The sequence below is a fragment of the Triticum aestivum genome, chromosome 2B (assembly GCF_018294505.1).
Source record: "Triticum aestivum cultivar Chinese Spring chromosome 2B, IWGSC CS RefSeq v2.1, whole genome shotgun sequence".
NCBI classification, from domain to species: Eukaryota; Viridiplantae; Streptophyta; class Magnoliopsida; order Poales; family Poaceae; genus Triticum; species Triticum aestivum.
The window spans coordinates 9,247,564-9,263,472 of NC_057798.1; the positions used below are offsets into that span (position 1 = coordinate 9,247,564).

The following is a 15,909-nucleotide window of genomic DNA, read 5'->3' on the forward strand; positions in this document are numbered from 1 at the left end:
ATGTAGGTAATCAAGAGCACAAGCAATGTCAACTGATATGCATATCACTGCGCCTAAGCTCAAACCACCACACTGGTGGTTACGGAGTCGGTTTTCAAGGCTTCCGTTAGCCATATACTCAAATACTAGAGCCCTGAACTCATTTCCCACTGGGTCATAAGTTGAGCATGCGGTTATGACCTTCAAGAGATTCCGGTGGCGGATGTGTTGCAATGCTTTGCACTCAGCAATGAAGCTATGCAATGCGCCGGGCTGATTGAGCTTGAAGACTTTAACAACAACCGTACCATCTTGTGCGTCGAACCAGCCTTTGTAGACGGTCCCAAATTGCCCGGAGCCGACTACATTGACTAGGGAAAAATTATCCGTTGCATTGTTAACATCACTATATGTTATCCTTTTCAGCTCCATGTATGAATGGACAATGTTCTCATTGGATTTGTACCCCCTCTTCAACCAGAAAATGAACATCCCCAAGATCAAAGCTAGTGCAGCAAGAGCTGATAGAGCTATCAACACTGGAATGACAAACTTGTGTTCTTTTGTGGGTAACTACCGAAACTACCGGTCCATCAAATCTGGAAAGGTCAAAAACTAAGAGGCGCAAACAAAATAATCCAGCTGATGATCCTACTAAACAGTTATTGGATGATAATATTTCCATAAGGAAAAAGGTGTGTATAGCTGGCCCTCTTATCTTCCTTAGTATGATGAAATGTAGCTTCTTCTTGACACGGTCCATGTGTGGGTTATGTAAATCTAGGAGGTATTGAATTGTTAATTATGTTAGCTTCTTTATGAAGATTGTCATTAATATGTTTGGGAGATAGTTTTTTAATATGTAACTGCATCTCTATAGAAGTTGGAGCTGATGAAATTGTAAGTGCTTTAGTGGGTTGGAACAACATACTACCTCTGTACTGAAATACTTGTAGCTAGGGAAAACTAGTACAAGTTCCCCCAACTACAAGTATTTTGGTACAGAGGGAGTAGTATATTAAAATTTGTAAGTTTTGACATATTACAATGCATTGCATGGAAGCTTGAAATATGGCCAGATTTACTACTTCGTGTCTGGTGCTGGATTTCTCTCTCTTCTAATCTTCTGCATATTTAACTTCACACAGCTCAAAATGTTAAATCGAATAGCTACAGTCAAGGATGATGGAACTGTGGTTGTTAATGTACCAAGTACTCTAGAAGCGACTCCAATTGACGTTGGAGCAGTGGATGGCTATGAGGATGTTGTTGTTGAAGAATCATTAGATGGATCAGATATACCATACAGACCTCCAATACAGATTGTTATACTTATCGTGGGTACAAGGGGAGACGTTCAGCCATTTGTTGCAATAGGAAAACGCTTACAGGTTAGCCCAAGCTAATATTATTGTTAATCTCATATTATTGTTTGCTAACTCCGAGTAGTTCCATGAGCTTCTCTTCCAATTTAATGTCGTCACATTTATGTTTTTTTAGTATGACGAAGATCAGTTATCACCTTTATTGTAGGATTATGGACACCGTGTGAGATTAGCCACTCATGCTAACTATAAGGAGTTCATACTCACATCCGGGCTGGAGTTTTTTCCACTGGGTGGAGATCCAAAAGTACTTGCTGAATGTATGTTTTTCAGTGATTATTTTTTTCTAACTTCCATATCAGATGAAGATTAATATTTTTGCTACATTCACTTCGAGCAGACATGGTGAAGAATAAAGGGTTCCTACCTTCAGGCCCATCATAAATTCCTGTTCAAAGAAAACAAATGAAAGAAATTATATTTTCCCTACTGCCTGCATGCAAGGATCCTGACCCTGATACCGGTATTGCTTTCAAAGTGGATGCAATTATTGCGAACCCACCAGCATATGGTCAGTATATTTTGTTTACTTTGAATTATTTTTTATGACTGAAACACAAAGCTCATTTATTAATAGTAAACAACCTCAGTGGCAAACCGTAAAATATCAGTTCTAGACAGGATGAGGGTCATCTTATGATGTGCCTCAAAAATCATGGTTATAATGATTACAAGGTGCACAAATACTATTCTACATGGTTCTTATATAGGATCGGGATTGAATTCTCCCACATGATCATAAGATTCTGTAATATTGTTTGAATCTTATCAACCTCACTCATGCACAATTTATTCTTACAACATTCAGTTTGGTTATTTTCTGATTTGAGATTAATTTCATTAAAGGAACCAAAGAAAACTAGCCATGGACAGGGGCGCGTGGAAGCTAGCTATCCATGTGCCAGAACCATGAGTTGGTTGCGAGATCTTATGGTCTTCAGCTCTAGCCTGCCCCAACTTGTTTGGACTAAAAGGCTTCGTTGTTGTTGTTGTTGTTGTTGTGTTGTTGAGATTAATTTCATTGCGGACCAGTTTTGTAGAGATAGATCAATTTATTATTTATGCTTTAGCATGTTCATGGACCAGTTTTGTAGAGATAGATCAATTTTATTTTTGCATATTTTCCCCTTTTATGATCCGGATAAGCAACTTGATTACCATATTTTACCATTACAACTATGTCATCCTGCTGACCTCAATATTTATTTAGGACATACACATGTGGCAGAGGCGCTAAAAGTACCCATTCATATATTCTTTACCATGCCATGGACGTGAGTCATTTTTGTTCTGCTTCCTCTTTGAAAGACAGTTGCTGATGAATACTGTCATTTGGAGATCTAACATATGCTGCTTGTTCAGGCCAACTAGCGAATTTCCTAATCCTCTTTCTCGAGTGAAAACATCAGCTGGATATCGAGTGAGTTCACATTGTATTTACTTATTTGATCTGGGTATCGAGTGACTAATGTGAAGCTTTTCTAAATCATTGCAAATTTCATGAAAAGGAACACAAAAATTGGTACTTGTGCAAATTATTTTAAGAAAGAAAGAAATAAAGAAGAAAAACTTTGCCATCTGTTATTATTTGTCTTCCACCTTGTCTTTGGATGTGTTTAAGTTTGAGGTCCATCTGATCGTATGGAGTAGTACATCACTAGCGTGTTTTCTTTTTTGCCGTAGTGAATCCCAATTGAGTAGTTCACGCACATATGTATGAACCTTGGTTATATATGAAATCTATAGTGGTCACGTTGTTTCATGCTATAAAAATTAGGAAGACCTACAGTGTTAGTAATTTCGAAGCATTGAGGCAAGGCTGTTTTTTTAATTCGTCACGTGTCAATGAAAGTGAAATCGATATTGCAAAACATAGAGCAAATCCGTATGTTTCTTTCATCCATAAAATTGCTCTGATACCTCGTGTTTGTCTGCATTTGCAGCTTTCTTACCAAATTGTTGACTCTATGATTTGGCTTGGGATACGTGATAAGATAAACGAATTCAGGAAAAAGAAGCTGAAGCTGCGTCCAGTAACATACCTAAGTTGTGCACAGGGTTCTGGAAGTGACATTCCTCATGGATACATCTGGAGCCCTCACCTTGTCCCAAAACCGAAAGGTGCTTGATTCATATTAATTTGAGCTGAAACTAGACCATGCTTAACCTTGTCTTTCTTGATTGTTTTAATTGCCAATTTGCCAAAGTTAAAAGTAATTTATATGGTCGAATGATCTTGTTTCTATCCCATTTTACAGAACAGAATATAGGCAAAGTCAAGATAGTAACAGGTTCATTTGGTCTTGTGTTTCTCCCATTGCATCCTTTTGCTAGTATTTAGAAGAATAGCATGTGGTAAGTCAACTAGCTGATGGTTGACACCAGTGATGTTGCATACTCGAGTCATTGCAACACTGATTCAAAATTATCTATATTATGGCAAGCTTAAAATTTTGGGTGCTGAGCGTTGCATCGCAATTGCCTCTTTACTACAAGCTAGCAGATTGAAATTTTAGGAAATGCTGTTATTTAAAATTTAAAATTAGAAGGAAGTGCTTAGTACTTGCTAGAATATGTGCATACCTTATCACTGCTAATTATTTAAGGAGCTTCTATAATTCGTGTTCGAGATTATAACTGCAGTTGTGAATTGTGGAGTAAATTATTGAGAAAACTATTGCATTGGAATTTTCAGATGTTGTTGTTGCTAATGGTTTGTGGCTCAATGTTAAAATTTGTCATCTATTTGAATGCAGACTGGGGCCCCAAGATCGATGTTGTTGGATTTTGCTTTCTCGATCTAGCGTCTGATTACGTACCACCTGAAGAACTTGTGAAATGGCTTGAAGCAGGTGACAAACCCATTTATGTTGGTTTTGGTAGCCTTGTAAGATCAGTTTGACCTTTCTTATATTTACTGCATGTTGGTTTTAAGTTCCAATATTCCAATTCTGATATGGTGCATTATTTGACCTGCTCTGTTTAACTTATTGTACTGATATGGTGCAAAACAGGGTTAGTTATGTAGTTGCATAGCGGATCTTTCTTGATTACCCAGATGCCATTGGCAGTGAATGCACTTTGTGGATTAGTGAAACTCTTCATGTTTTACAGCAGAAAGCGACTTTGCACATGCTTTTTTTTTCACTACCTACAGTATTAATAAGAAGCTGGTTTGCCACTTGGAATCTTTGTAGCATCTCACAGTAGAAGAAGTTATTTGTGTGCTTTAGGCGGAGGGTAGTTTAGCTCGATAGTTTAGTAGCTCTAGTTAGTTAGGGGAATTGTTACTAATTCAAATAGGGGTTTGCTGTTAACATTACATCTAAAAAAATAGTCTCAACTAACTGTGAAATTTAAAATTCAGATGCTAGGTGCTTTTGAAAAGCCACCATAATAACTTACCTGATTCTTTCAATTTTTTTTATACACTAGCCAGTTCAAGATCCAGCAAAGATGATTGAAACCATTGTCAAGGCACTCGAAATGACTGGACAGAGAGGTATCATTAACAAGGGTTGGGGTGGTCTCGGAACATGTAAGTTCATCTTGTTATTTGTGAGCATGTTGCACTATTTGGTTGTGGGCATATATTTTGAGTCCATCCTGAGTATTGAACCTTTTCAGTGGTAGAACCAAAAGACTCCATATATGTTCTTGACAACTGCCCTCACGACTGGCTTTTCCTGCAGTGTAAGGCAGTGGTAAGCCTTTTCTTGTTACTCTTGGTGGCTTAGTGCATGGATCATATTATGTTTCATTCGTATAGTACTTTTAGTGATCATCAAATATCGAATGTTTCCTGATTTTGCAAAACTAATTAACCAACAGTTTTCATGGGTCATACTTGAGAAAATTTGGTGAAAGAACTCCAGTGTTGGCACTATGGTGCTAATAGTGTCTGTTTATTCTGTTGAGAGGAAGCTCACACCTTTTTGTACCTCCGCAGGTACACTATGGTGGTGCTGGAACGACGGCTGCCGGCCTGAAAGCAGCGGTACTCTCTCTCTCTCTCTCTCTCTCTCTCTCTCTCTCTGTTGCACTACGGTACGAGCTATTCATCACAATGCCACATGACTTCCACACTATTCTTGATGCAACTACAATATTACTTTTTCTAAGCCAATTATTGTTAGGTAGAGTTAGAATCAGCTGAAAACAATTCCTGATCAGGGCATGCCTGCAGTTGCCAGAGACAACTTTTATTAGCAGCATTTACTCTTAGAACTAGCTAAGCAACTGGCAAAACTAGCACCTGATCATAATATTTGCTATTTTTAGACCAGTTCTTATATTTAGTTTAGTTCTAGCCCAGTGTTTTGGTGATTTGTAGTGTCCTACAACTATTGTACCTTTCTTTGGCGACCAACCATTCTGGGGAGAGCGGGTGCATGCTAGAGGGGTAGGGCCTTCGCCTATACCGGTTGATCAATTCACTTTGTAGAAGTTGGTTGATGCTATAAAATTTATGTTGGATCCAGAGGTAACTCTACAAATTCTTTGCCTTGGGCAGATGAGACTTTTTCTTTTGTTTCATATCGCAAAAATAGATAACAAGAATATGGACACAGATGTGCATAGGTAGGCTGCAGGCAGTGTTACAGATATGGTTATGGTATACTGATGTACAAAATTGCTAGATTGTCACCTTGATAATTAGAAGTTTTGAACCCCATGATCCATCCACCATTTAAGACCTTCACCGTGTTTTACATGAAGACTTCATCCAAATATACTTTGTTTTAGTGCTTCCTCTCTGAGAATATATCGATTCCTGTAGTCAAGATGAATGACCATTTACTTGAGTTTTTGGAATGATTCTGTTGTCGTCGGTAACTTACCAGTGCATTCGTAGTTTGGTACCCAGCAGGGTTCCAAAAGCCAGGAACAAACTGGTTACTGCCAAGAAACAGGAACCGGTCTGGCTCCATTCCCTTAAATTGGATAGTTAGAATGTTCAAATTCAGATATTAAGCTCTCAGATTGGAACATCTTTGGGACATATACACAAATCAGTACAAAACTAAACTTCCCTGATTCAGAACTTATTTATAACTCACTAGTTTGTATGATCTCCTGTTGGTAGAATTACAGCAAACATGTATTTTCCCCATGTGATTTTTAGGTGAAAGAAAAGGCCGTGGAGCTTGCCAAGGCCATGGAATCAGAAGACGGTGTAACGGGCGCAGTCAGGGCATTCCTCAAACACCTGCCCTGTAAAACAGACGAAAATTCACCCCCACCAATGCACGGCTTTCTAGAGTTCCTAGGCCCAGTAAGTAAATGTTTGGGGTGCTCTTAGGTGCTGGTCAGATGCAGGTATACCATTCCTCCTTGTTGAACGGAGAGTGTAAAAAATGGCCCTGGGGCGACGCGCTATGCTATCTTGCGCTATAAAAATGGCCCTGGAGTTGAAGAACATGTGGCCGGGAGCGCATGATTTGTCGTTTTGCGTCTTTCCTTTGCGTTGGGTTCTTTTGTGGTGTGTAAAGAGTGCTTGTCTGGTGATTTGATACATCATTTTGGTGTGGTTGCAACATTGGCCTGCAGAGCAACCGATGATCTCGCATGTATGACCAGGCAACCTGTGTATATGAAAACTTGAAAGATCACAGATTAGTCCAGTTACTCCTTTTGCAGTTTACGATATGATATGATTTGATTTGAAAGTGATAGACACCGTCGTTTCAAGTTCTTCCTAGTTCTGCTACCGGCCTTTTTTTTGAAGATATAGTGGAAATCCGTGACCTCTTGCAGGGAAAAAGTAGTTTTTAAAACTAGTTACTGCACCTTTTAAAATGACTTCTAGTGTCAAAAAAGACAACTCTATGGCTATATAACTCGAGCATTATTTGTTTATATCTCAATGTTTTTTCCTGCAAAAAAAATGATCATATTTTTTGATGAAAATTTAGAAGTTCATGGCAAGAGGTGAACTGTATTTTCCATTAAACATTTGTCTATGTGGGCGTCTGATAGGTGTGTACAATGTGTTTTTGTTTTAGGTTTCTAGTTTTTGCAGAAAGAAAAATTTAAAAATTACCCATCAATATGAGACAGGGCCCAAGTGTGAAAATTTAGAAGTTCATGGCAAGAGGTGAACTGTATTTTCCATTAATACAAGACGTTTTGGCAGTTTAATTTTAGCTGAGGAAAAATAGCAATTGCGCATTAGGTGCTCGCTTGTTGCGCACATGAACGGCTGTCCCTTTCTCCCTTATTGCGCATCAGGTATTCTAGACTCTAGATTACTCCCTCCGTCCCACAATATAAGAGCATTTTGCAAGTTTTTTTTTTTGAACAAGGGAAGGGTCCAAAAGGACCTAGTCATCCATTGATAAGCATGATAGTACATTTTACAACAAGACCCCATGGAAATAGAAAATTATGAACTAGGCCCTGCATTATGCAAACAAGACCCTGAACAATGGAAGAAGATTGCAACCGGGTTCGAACTATTTGCACCCCGGTGGATTCAACCTTGCCGGTGCCGGGGACAGCACCACTTGGGCCAACGAGACATCCATGACTCCATGCCATAGACTCCACCGTGAAGTAGGACTGCCTCCCCTTTGGCATCTTGGCCGGGAGGAATGAAGATGGTCACCCTTCGACCCGAGGATATGGCGGGTCGTCAGAGACCGGGCAGCAACCAAGAAGGGCGCCATAGCATCTCCAAATCCACCGTCGTGTGTTCTCACACACCCCAACCGCAGTGTCCATCTTCCCTTGCACTACTAGGAAAAGGGCTATAGATGGAATTGACACTAATGGCGCACCAGACATGTGGTGCGCCATTAGTATATACTAATGGCGCACCACCTTCTGATGCGCCATTAGTGTTGAAACTACTAATGGCGCACCCTGCCCACGGTGCGCCATTAGTACCAATTTTTTTTTGAACTAGTGCGCCTGTCCAAACATACTAATGGCGCATCCACTGGTGGTGCGCCATTACTAGTTGTAACTAGTAATGGCGCACCAGCCAGAAGGTGCGCCACTAAAGTTATTTTTTTTATTATTGTTTTTATTCCTTTTTTTGCAAAAGTACTAATGGCACACTCACACGCGGTGCGCCATTACTAGTTCAAACTAGTAATGGCGCACCGTGGCAGAGTGCGCCATTAGTATGTTTTTTTTTGCAAAACTACTAATGGCGCACCATCAGGGGGTGCGCCATTAGTAACCTGGATTACTAATGGCACATTTGTTGCTGGTGCGCCATTAGTAAGTGGGCAGCAACAAGATATTTTGGACAGCCTCTCCTCCCACACTCACTTTCTCCCCACTTCATTCTCTCCACCGCCTCCTCCTTGTCTCGGGTGCCTCCTCTTTTTCACCTCATTTCCACCATAGATTCATTCAAATTAAGTGGTTAAGTTACCTTGTTTTGCTAGGTAAGTAAGGGGGAAGCTATATTTATGTTGTTCTCCCTACAACAATGTGCACATGCACTTTTTATGGCCTAGCTAGATCTATGTATGTTCGTGGTGTTGCATATGTTTGTGGTGTTGCATATGTGTTTGTGTTTGGAGGTGTACCAGTATTTGAAATGCGATAGTTGCCAATATTTTGCCGGAATGTTTATTCATTTCCCTTTCGGCGAGAATTTTGGCATTAAGCATTCTTTTTGGTCCTATTTTTAGGGAAAGTCATGCCAATTTTTTTCTTGGTTCTAAAATATCGTTTTGCTCTACCGCGCAGGCGACCATGGTCCGCACGATGACTGAAGGCATCGTGAATAGGTTTTTGAGGTCCGCGAAGGCCGAGATGCTTCAAAAGAACGAGACGGAGATAAGATGTCCATGTCGAAGATGCAAGCTGAATAGCCTTATTACGGACCCGGATTCCGGGCAGGTGCGGGACCACCTACTCTTGCGTGGTTTCATGGATGGCTATCGGTGGCAAGGTGATGAAAATGACTACGAAGTCGTCCATGGGGGCAGGGCAATAAATGAGGAAGGGCAGCAAGACAACCACCGCGGCTCGGGGGGGCGAGAAAACGAAGAATCCCCAGGAGATGATCACGACGGTGATGCTGTACACAGTCATCATGTAGAAGATGCAGGACATGATGATGATGCCGGCGGAGCAGACGACGCTGGACCATCGATGGGCTGGGTGCAGGACCCTCATATTCAAGAGCTGCTTCTCAAGCAGACGGATAACGCAAGAGCTGCCGCCCGAGAGAAAGCCAAGATGGATCAACTTGAGTTAGACGCGGTTACTCCATTGTATGAAGGATGCAGGCCCGAGGATACCCGCCTGAAAGTAACGCTCATGGCTCTGGAGATGAAGGTAAAACACAAAATGACCGACGCATGCTTCGACGAGAACATTTCATTCTGGCACGAACGTCTTCCCAAGGGGAACAAGTGCCCGACCAGTTTGGAGGAGGCGAAGAAAATCGTGTGTCCTCTGGATTTACCGCACGTGAAATACCATGTGTGCATGAACAATTGCATCATTTATCGGGACGAGCACGCGCAGTCTACCATATGTCCAGTGTGCAGTGTCACTCGATACAAGAAGAGGAAGAAAGCTCCTCGAAAAGTGGTGTGGTACTTTCCGATCACTCCTCGTCTGCAGCGGTATTTCGCGGACCCTAAGGTAGCCAAGCTCCTGCGTTGGCACGCGGATAGGGAGGAGAAGAAGGGAGAAGATGACGCAAATGATCCGGAGATAGATAAAAAAGACAAGATGCTGAGTCACCCTAAGGATGCGAGCCAGTGGCAAGCGTTGAACTTCGAATACCCAGAATTTGGGAACGATCCAAGGAACATCGTGCTGGGCGCGAGCACCGATGGAGTCAATCCGTTTGGCAGCCAGAGAAGCACACATAGCACCTGGCCTGTGTTTGTGTGGATGTACAACCTTCCCCCTGGTTGTGCATGAAGAGGAAGTACATTCACATGAGTATGCTAATTGAAGGGCCGAAACAACCAGAGAACAACATCAATCTGTATCTGGGGCTGCTGAAAGAGGAGCTTGACACGCTGTGGAAAACGCCAGCCAATACGTGGGACGCCGCAGAGAAAGAATATTTCCCTATGAGAGCCGCACTGCTCACGACGGTGCACGACTATCTCGGTTACGGATATCTTGCGGGGCAGGTAGTCCACGGATTTTCTGGATGCGTAAGGTGCATGGATGACACAACGTATCGCCAGCTAGATAGAGATCCCGGGTCTTTGAAAACCCTGTTCATGGGACATCGAAGGTGGCTTCGCGACGATGACCCGTGGTGGAAACGCAAGGATCTGTTCGATGGTGAAACCGAACCCCGAAAACGCCCGTGTATGAGGAGCGGCGAGGAAATAGACAAGCTGTTGAAAAATTGGAAAGACTGCCCACTGCCGGGAAAGAAGCAAAAGGCGCCAGAGCCGGGAAAGAAGCGAAAGGCGCCAGAGCCGCTGCTGAAGGTATGGAAAACGAGGTCTGTTTTCTGGGACTTGCCATACTGGAAGGTCCACCGTGTGCCTCACAGCCTTGATGTCATGCATATCACGAAGAACGTGTGCGAGAGTCTGCTTGGTACCCTGCTCAACATGCCAGAGAGGACCAAAGATGGGCCGAAAGCAAGGGCAGACTTGAAATCAATGGGCATCAGGCAGGAGCTTCACGCTATATATGATGATGATGATGATGATGATGATGATGATGATGATGATGATGATGATGATGATGAGGCGAAGAAGGACACAAAAAGTCGTCGCAAAGGCAAAAAGGCCAAGAAGACCGGAAATGACTACCCTCCCGCGTGCTTCACTCTAAGTCAGGAGGAGATCAAGCAGTTTTTCACCTGCCTCCTAGGAGTAAAACTTCCTTACGGTTACGCGGGGAAGATAAGAAGATACCTAGACCCAGCGAAGCCGAAGTTCAGCGGGATGAAGTCTCACGACTGTCACGTGCTGATGACGCAGATACTTCCAGTTGCAATCCGTGGGATCATGGACGCGCACGTCCGTGAAACGCTATTTGGCCTATGCAACTTCTTCGACGTCATCTCTCGGAAGTCGATTGGCGTGAGGCAACTCAGAAGGCTATAGGAAGAGATCGTGGTGATACTATGCGAGCTTGAGATGTACTTCCCGCCCGCATTCTTCGACGTTATGGTGCATCTGCTGGTCCATAGAGTGGAGGATATCATCCAACTCGGGCCGACGTTCCTGCACAGCATGATGCCGTTCGAAAGGATGAATGGTGTCATCAAAGGATACGTTCGCAACATGTCACGTCCAAAAGGAAGCATAGCCAGGGGCTTTCTGACCGAAGAGTGCATCTCCTACTGCACGAATTATCTAGGCATCGAGAACCCCGTTGGTCTGCCCGTCAACAGGCACCTCGGCAGGCTCGCTGGATGGGGTCACCGTGAGGGTCGCCGCGAAATGCATGTCGACTTCGAGGGTCGACTCGCCGACTTTGAAAGAGCAAACCTAGTCGCGCTACAACACATAGACGTGGTCGATCCTTGGGTGGTAGAGCACAAAACCTTTATTAAGAAGACGTACAATGACCGAGGCCAACAGAGGACAGACAGAGATATACTCAAAGAGCACAACTCATGTTTCACGCGTTGGTTCAAGCAGAAGCTTCTGTCGTACCTAAAGGACGTCCGTTCCACAGAAGAACTCCATTTGCGAAAAAGAAGGGCAAGAAGATTGTGAACAGATAGCTAGCTAAGATCGATTGTATTTAAATCGTAGCCTTCATTTCTCGATTGTATTTCATGGGTACTTTTTGAACTATCATGAATATTTTTAAATTTCATGGACACTCGATCTCGATCCCCCTCCATCTCGATCGCTATCCCACCTCGCCAGATCCGGTCCCCCTCGCCGCCGAGCACCCCCCAGTCCACCGGCCGCCGCCGCCGACCCCCCGCATCTTCGATTCCCCTACTCAACCCAGGACCTCCTGGTGTGAGAACTGGCTGCTGACCAGTCGAGCTAGTAGAGGGGACTTGATCTGGATCAGTTCTGGTGGTAGATAACCTGTTGGCCCGAGCAGAAATAAAAAAAAATACTAATGGCGCACCACGGTGGGGTGCGCCATTAGTATGGATGTACTTATGGCGCACCGAGTGGTGGTGCGCCATTAGTATTGTGCCCGGCCCCACCCATATTCCCTCCCCGGCCCCTCTCTCTCCCTCGCCCTCGCCCTCGATCCCCTTCCCCTCTCCTCTCCCGACGCTGCCGCCGCCCTCGCCCTCTGCCCCGCCGCCCCGACGCCGCCTCGACGCTGCCCCGCCGCCCCGACGCCGCCTCGACCCCGCCCCGACGCCGCTGCCCCGCCACCTCGACGCTGCCCCGCCGCCTCGACGCGACCCCGCCGCCCGGACGCCGCCCCGTCCACACCACCGTCGCCGGAGCACCACCACCCCCCGGACCTCGTCCCCGACATCCTCCCCGCGCCCCACTCCCCGGCATCCTCCCCGCGCCCCACTCCCCGACCCCCGTGAGCTCCCCCTCCTCCTCTCCCCCTCTCCCCCTTGTACTTTTAGTGTAATTACTGTGCATTTTCAGTGAAATTTACACTGTAATTGTTAGTGGAATTTACACTGTAAATGTTAGTGGGTTTACAGTGTACTTCTAGTGGATTTTTGCTCTGTATTTGCAAGTGGCATTTTTAGTGGAATTACTGTGTATTTCCATGGTTTTTACACTGTAATTATTAGTGTAAGATATTGTTGCCATTAAATTTAGAAATGGCAGCTCTTGGTGGCTTGGTGTACCTGTATTTTCTCTCTGAAAATTCTCTAAACAAGCATTGCAATTTGATTTTGGCCCTGGTACATGTAGTAGTAGTAATGTTTGAGGGTTGCATGCTTCGGTGCTAAATTTGCATCAGCGGTTGACGTTTCTTGAGTGATTATAACTTGTGGAATATGCTGTCTCAAACTATGGAACATGAGATCTGCGTTTAGGAGCAGCCAAGGTGGTTTCTTTTTGTTGTACACTCCAGTTTGATTCTTGTGTGCATCACACTGGTTCATAGTCTGGAACATTCAGTCTTGCTTGCTCTATGTTTGTTCGATGTCCAGGGGCCCAATTACAGTTAAGTTGTGGATACAACACCTATTTCACCAACAACAGAGAACACAACAACACAATTAGGGCTCACAGTAAAGCAATTGCAGTTTTCCCACAGCCAACATGCCACAGGAGCACAAAGGTCTAAACTTGTATCCTAAAGCACATCTGGAACTGAATTACTGAATTAATCTTGCACTGTCTTACTAACAGCCAACAATATTTCTATCTAGTGAAGACTAAAGTTGCATCATCAGCAGCTTCATATAGAAGATAATGATTCCTATTTTTTAGTCTACTGTAATTGTTTTTTAGTCCACAGCACTTTGCATTGTTTTGAGGTTTTGTACATCAGCTTTCTTGCTAATCCAGCCCACGCGGCTGCTGTACTACTTGTCAAGTGATGCTGCTGCTGCTATCTGCGAGTTGTTGCTGCTAGTTGTGATTTTGTCAAGTGATGTTGCTGCTACTTGTGATCTTCTAAAATAACCCCTTTCTCCTGAAACGTTGATTAATTTCCGTTTCGGTTGAGAAATGGGGCACTCCTAGGTCAAGAAAATTAGCAAAGGTCATGCCCAATTTTCTTGACCTAGAAGGTGCCCGATTCTCAACCGAAATAAAAATTAATTTGCTTTAGTGGTTGGATTAGTTTAGTATTTTATTCACACACTCAGACACCCTTGCTTGCCATGTGTGATAGAGAGATAGTGAGAGGAGACAATAAGCTATCTGCAGCTTAATTTGCATTGCATACTAGCTAGATAGCTTTTGTTTTTCAGGACCAACCGAACAATACATAAATATACCTGTAGGCACCAGCTTAATTTCCAAGGCAGGACAATTACTTGCTTCATTATATTCATCTTTCCTTGGTCCATTGAGCCTTCATTCATGGTTATGAATGATATGCAATGATCAGCCTGCTAGCGTTTATCCTCTCCGCGTGTTTGAACACCCTGCGGTGTAGTGAAAAGTAATTACAGATACACTCACCCACATAAGTATTCAACACAATGAAAAAATAGTACAAATTAAGGAAAGGCAATACCATTTCAGACGCTTGTCTTCTAAAAAGAAGAGTGAACTTTCTAGACACACCCCTCAAGAACTAGGTTACCCTGAGAACGTGGACTTGGACCTTAGCAACAACACACTAACAGGTTCTATCCCAAAACACCTAGGCAATATCACAAACATCTCTCAATTGTTCCTTGACAATAACCAACTTTTTGGCGAAATTCCTTGAGAATTAGGTTATTGGGTCAACTTAGAGATCTTGTTCCTTGACAATAACCAACTTTTTGACCAAACTTTGTTTCTATTTAGAGAGAAAAATGGCCCACAACGATGAGGCCGGGGGTTCGGGCAGCAAGGCATTCTGAGAGCTGTCCCAGGAGATGGAGGAACAACCTCACTTGTATGAGGCCGCCGCCTTCCCCACCAATCCTGAGACCACTGATGGTGCCGCCAAGGATGACCACACTGATGCCACCACTGATGGTGCCGCCGAGGATGCCACCACTGATGATGGCGGCGCCCGCACAGATGGCAGCCAACCGAAGAGGCAACGGAAGGACCGGCGCCCGATCGTGCTCCTCACCCTCAAGGAGGAAGTTACTGAAGTGGACTCCAACGGGAATCCAACGGCGCCGGAACGAATAGTCAAGGGGTACTCGCTTCAGCTCGGGTGCATTGTCTGGAGCACCGTCTCGATCAACACCGAGAACCTGAGGCATCCTGACTGAGGGAATTTGCGCCACCTCCTCTTCACGAAGCTGCACGAACGATACAAGTTACCCGCTGAATTTGCAAACACAAGCCTCAAAGGGAATAAAGTGAACAATGCTGCCCTCACGAAGATGAGCAAGGCCCTGTCTACTTGGAAAAGCAATGTGAAGAAAATGATCGAGAAAGGTGAGAGTTATCAGAAGATCAAGGAGAAGAATCCTTCGATCACCGAAGATGACTACAACGACTTCAAGATCAATTGCTCAAGCACCGCAAGCTCCCAATCAAGTGAGTGGGGGAAACAAATGTGGGAGCTGAACATAGGGGAACACACACTCGGTCCCGACGATTACAGAGTGGCGGAGCCTATATGGACAAGGAGGAGGCGGACCGTGCCGAGCAAAGCCTACCGCCCCTCTTCGAGAAATACAGCGGTAACAAGCAGACCAGGAACTTTTTCAGGGCCCGGTACAAGAAGGACCCGAAAACAAAGGAGCTTACCACGGATCCGAAGACCAGGCAGCTTGAGCTTGTTCTGGTAAGGAATACACCCCCGCATAATTAGCTCCATATGGTTGCATTCTAATTAATGAAGCCAAATTTCTAAATGGTTCACATTCCTTCCGCAGGCGACTGAAAGCAGTAGCGCGGGGTCGACTAAGAGCAACCCTTGGGACACCACTCTAAATAGGGCGTTGAATGTAATGAAGAACAAGGATAAGCTCAGTAATCTGACGTCAGCTGGTCGTGTGGCCGGCAAAGGCTTGTCGACAAAATGGGGGTCA

General features: G+C 44.1%; 1 pseudogene; it reads left to right on the top strand.

Moving 5' to 3' along the window:
- The first annotated feature begins 548 nt into the window (after nt 1-548).
- LOC123038720 (sterol 3-beta-glucosyltransferase UGT80A2-like) lies at nt 549-6,688 on the top strand (annotated as a pseudogene).
- The last annotated feature ends 9,221 nt before the right edge of the window (nt 6,689-15,909 follow it).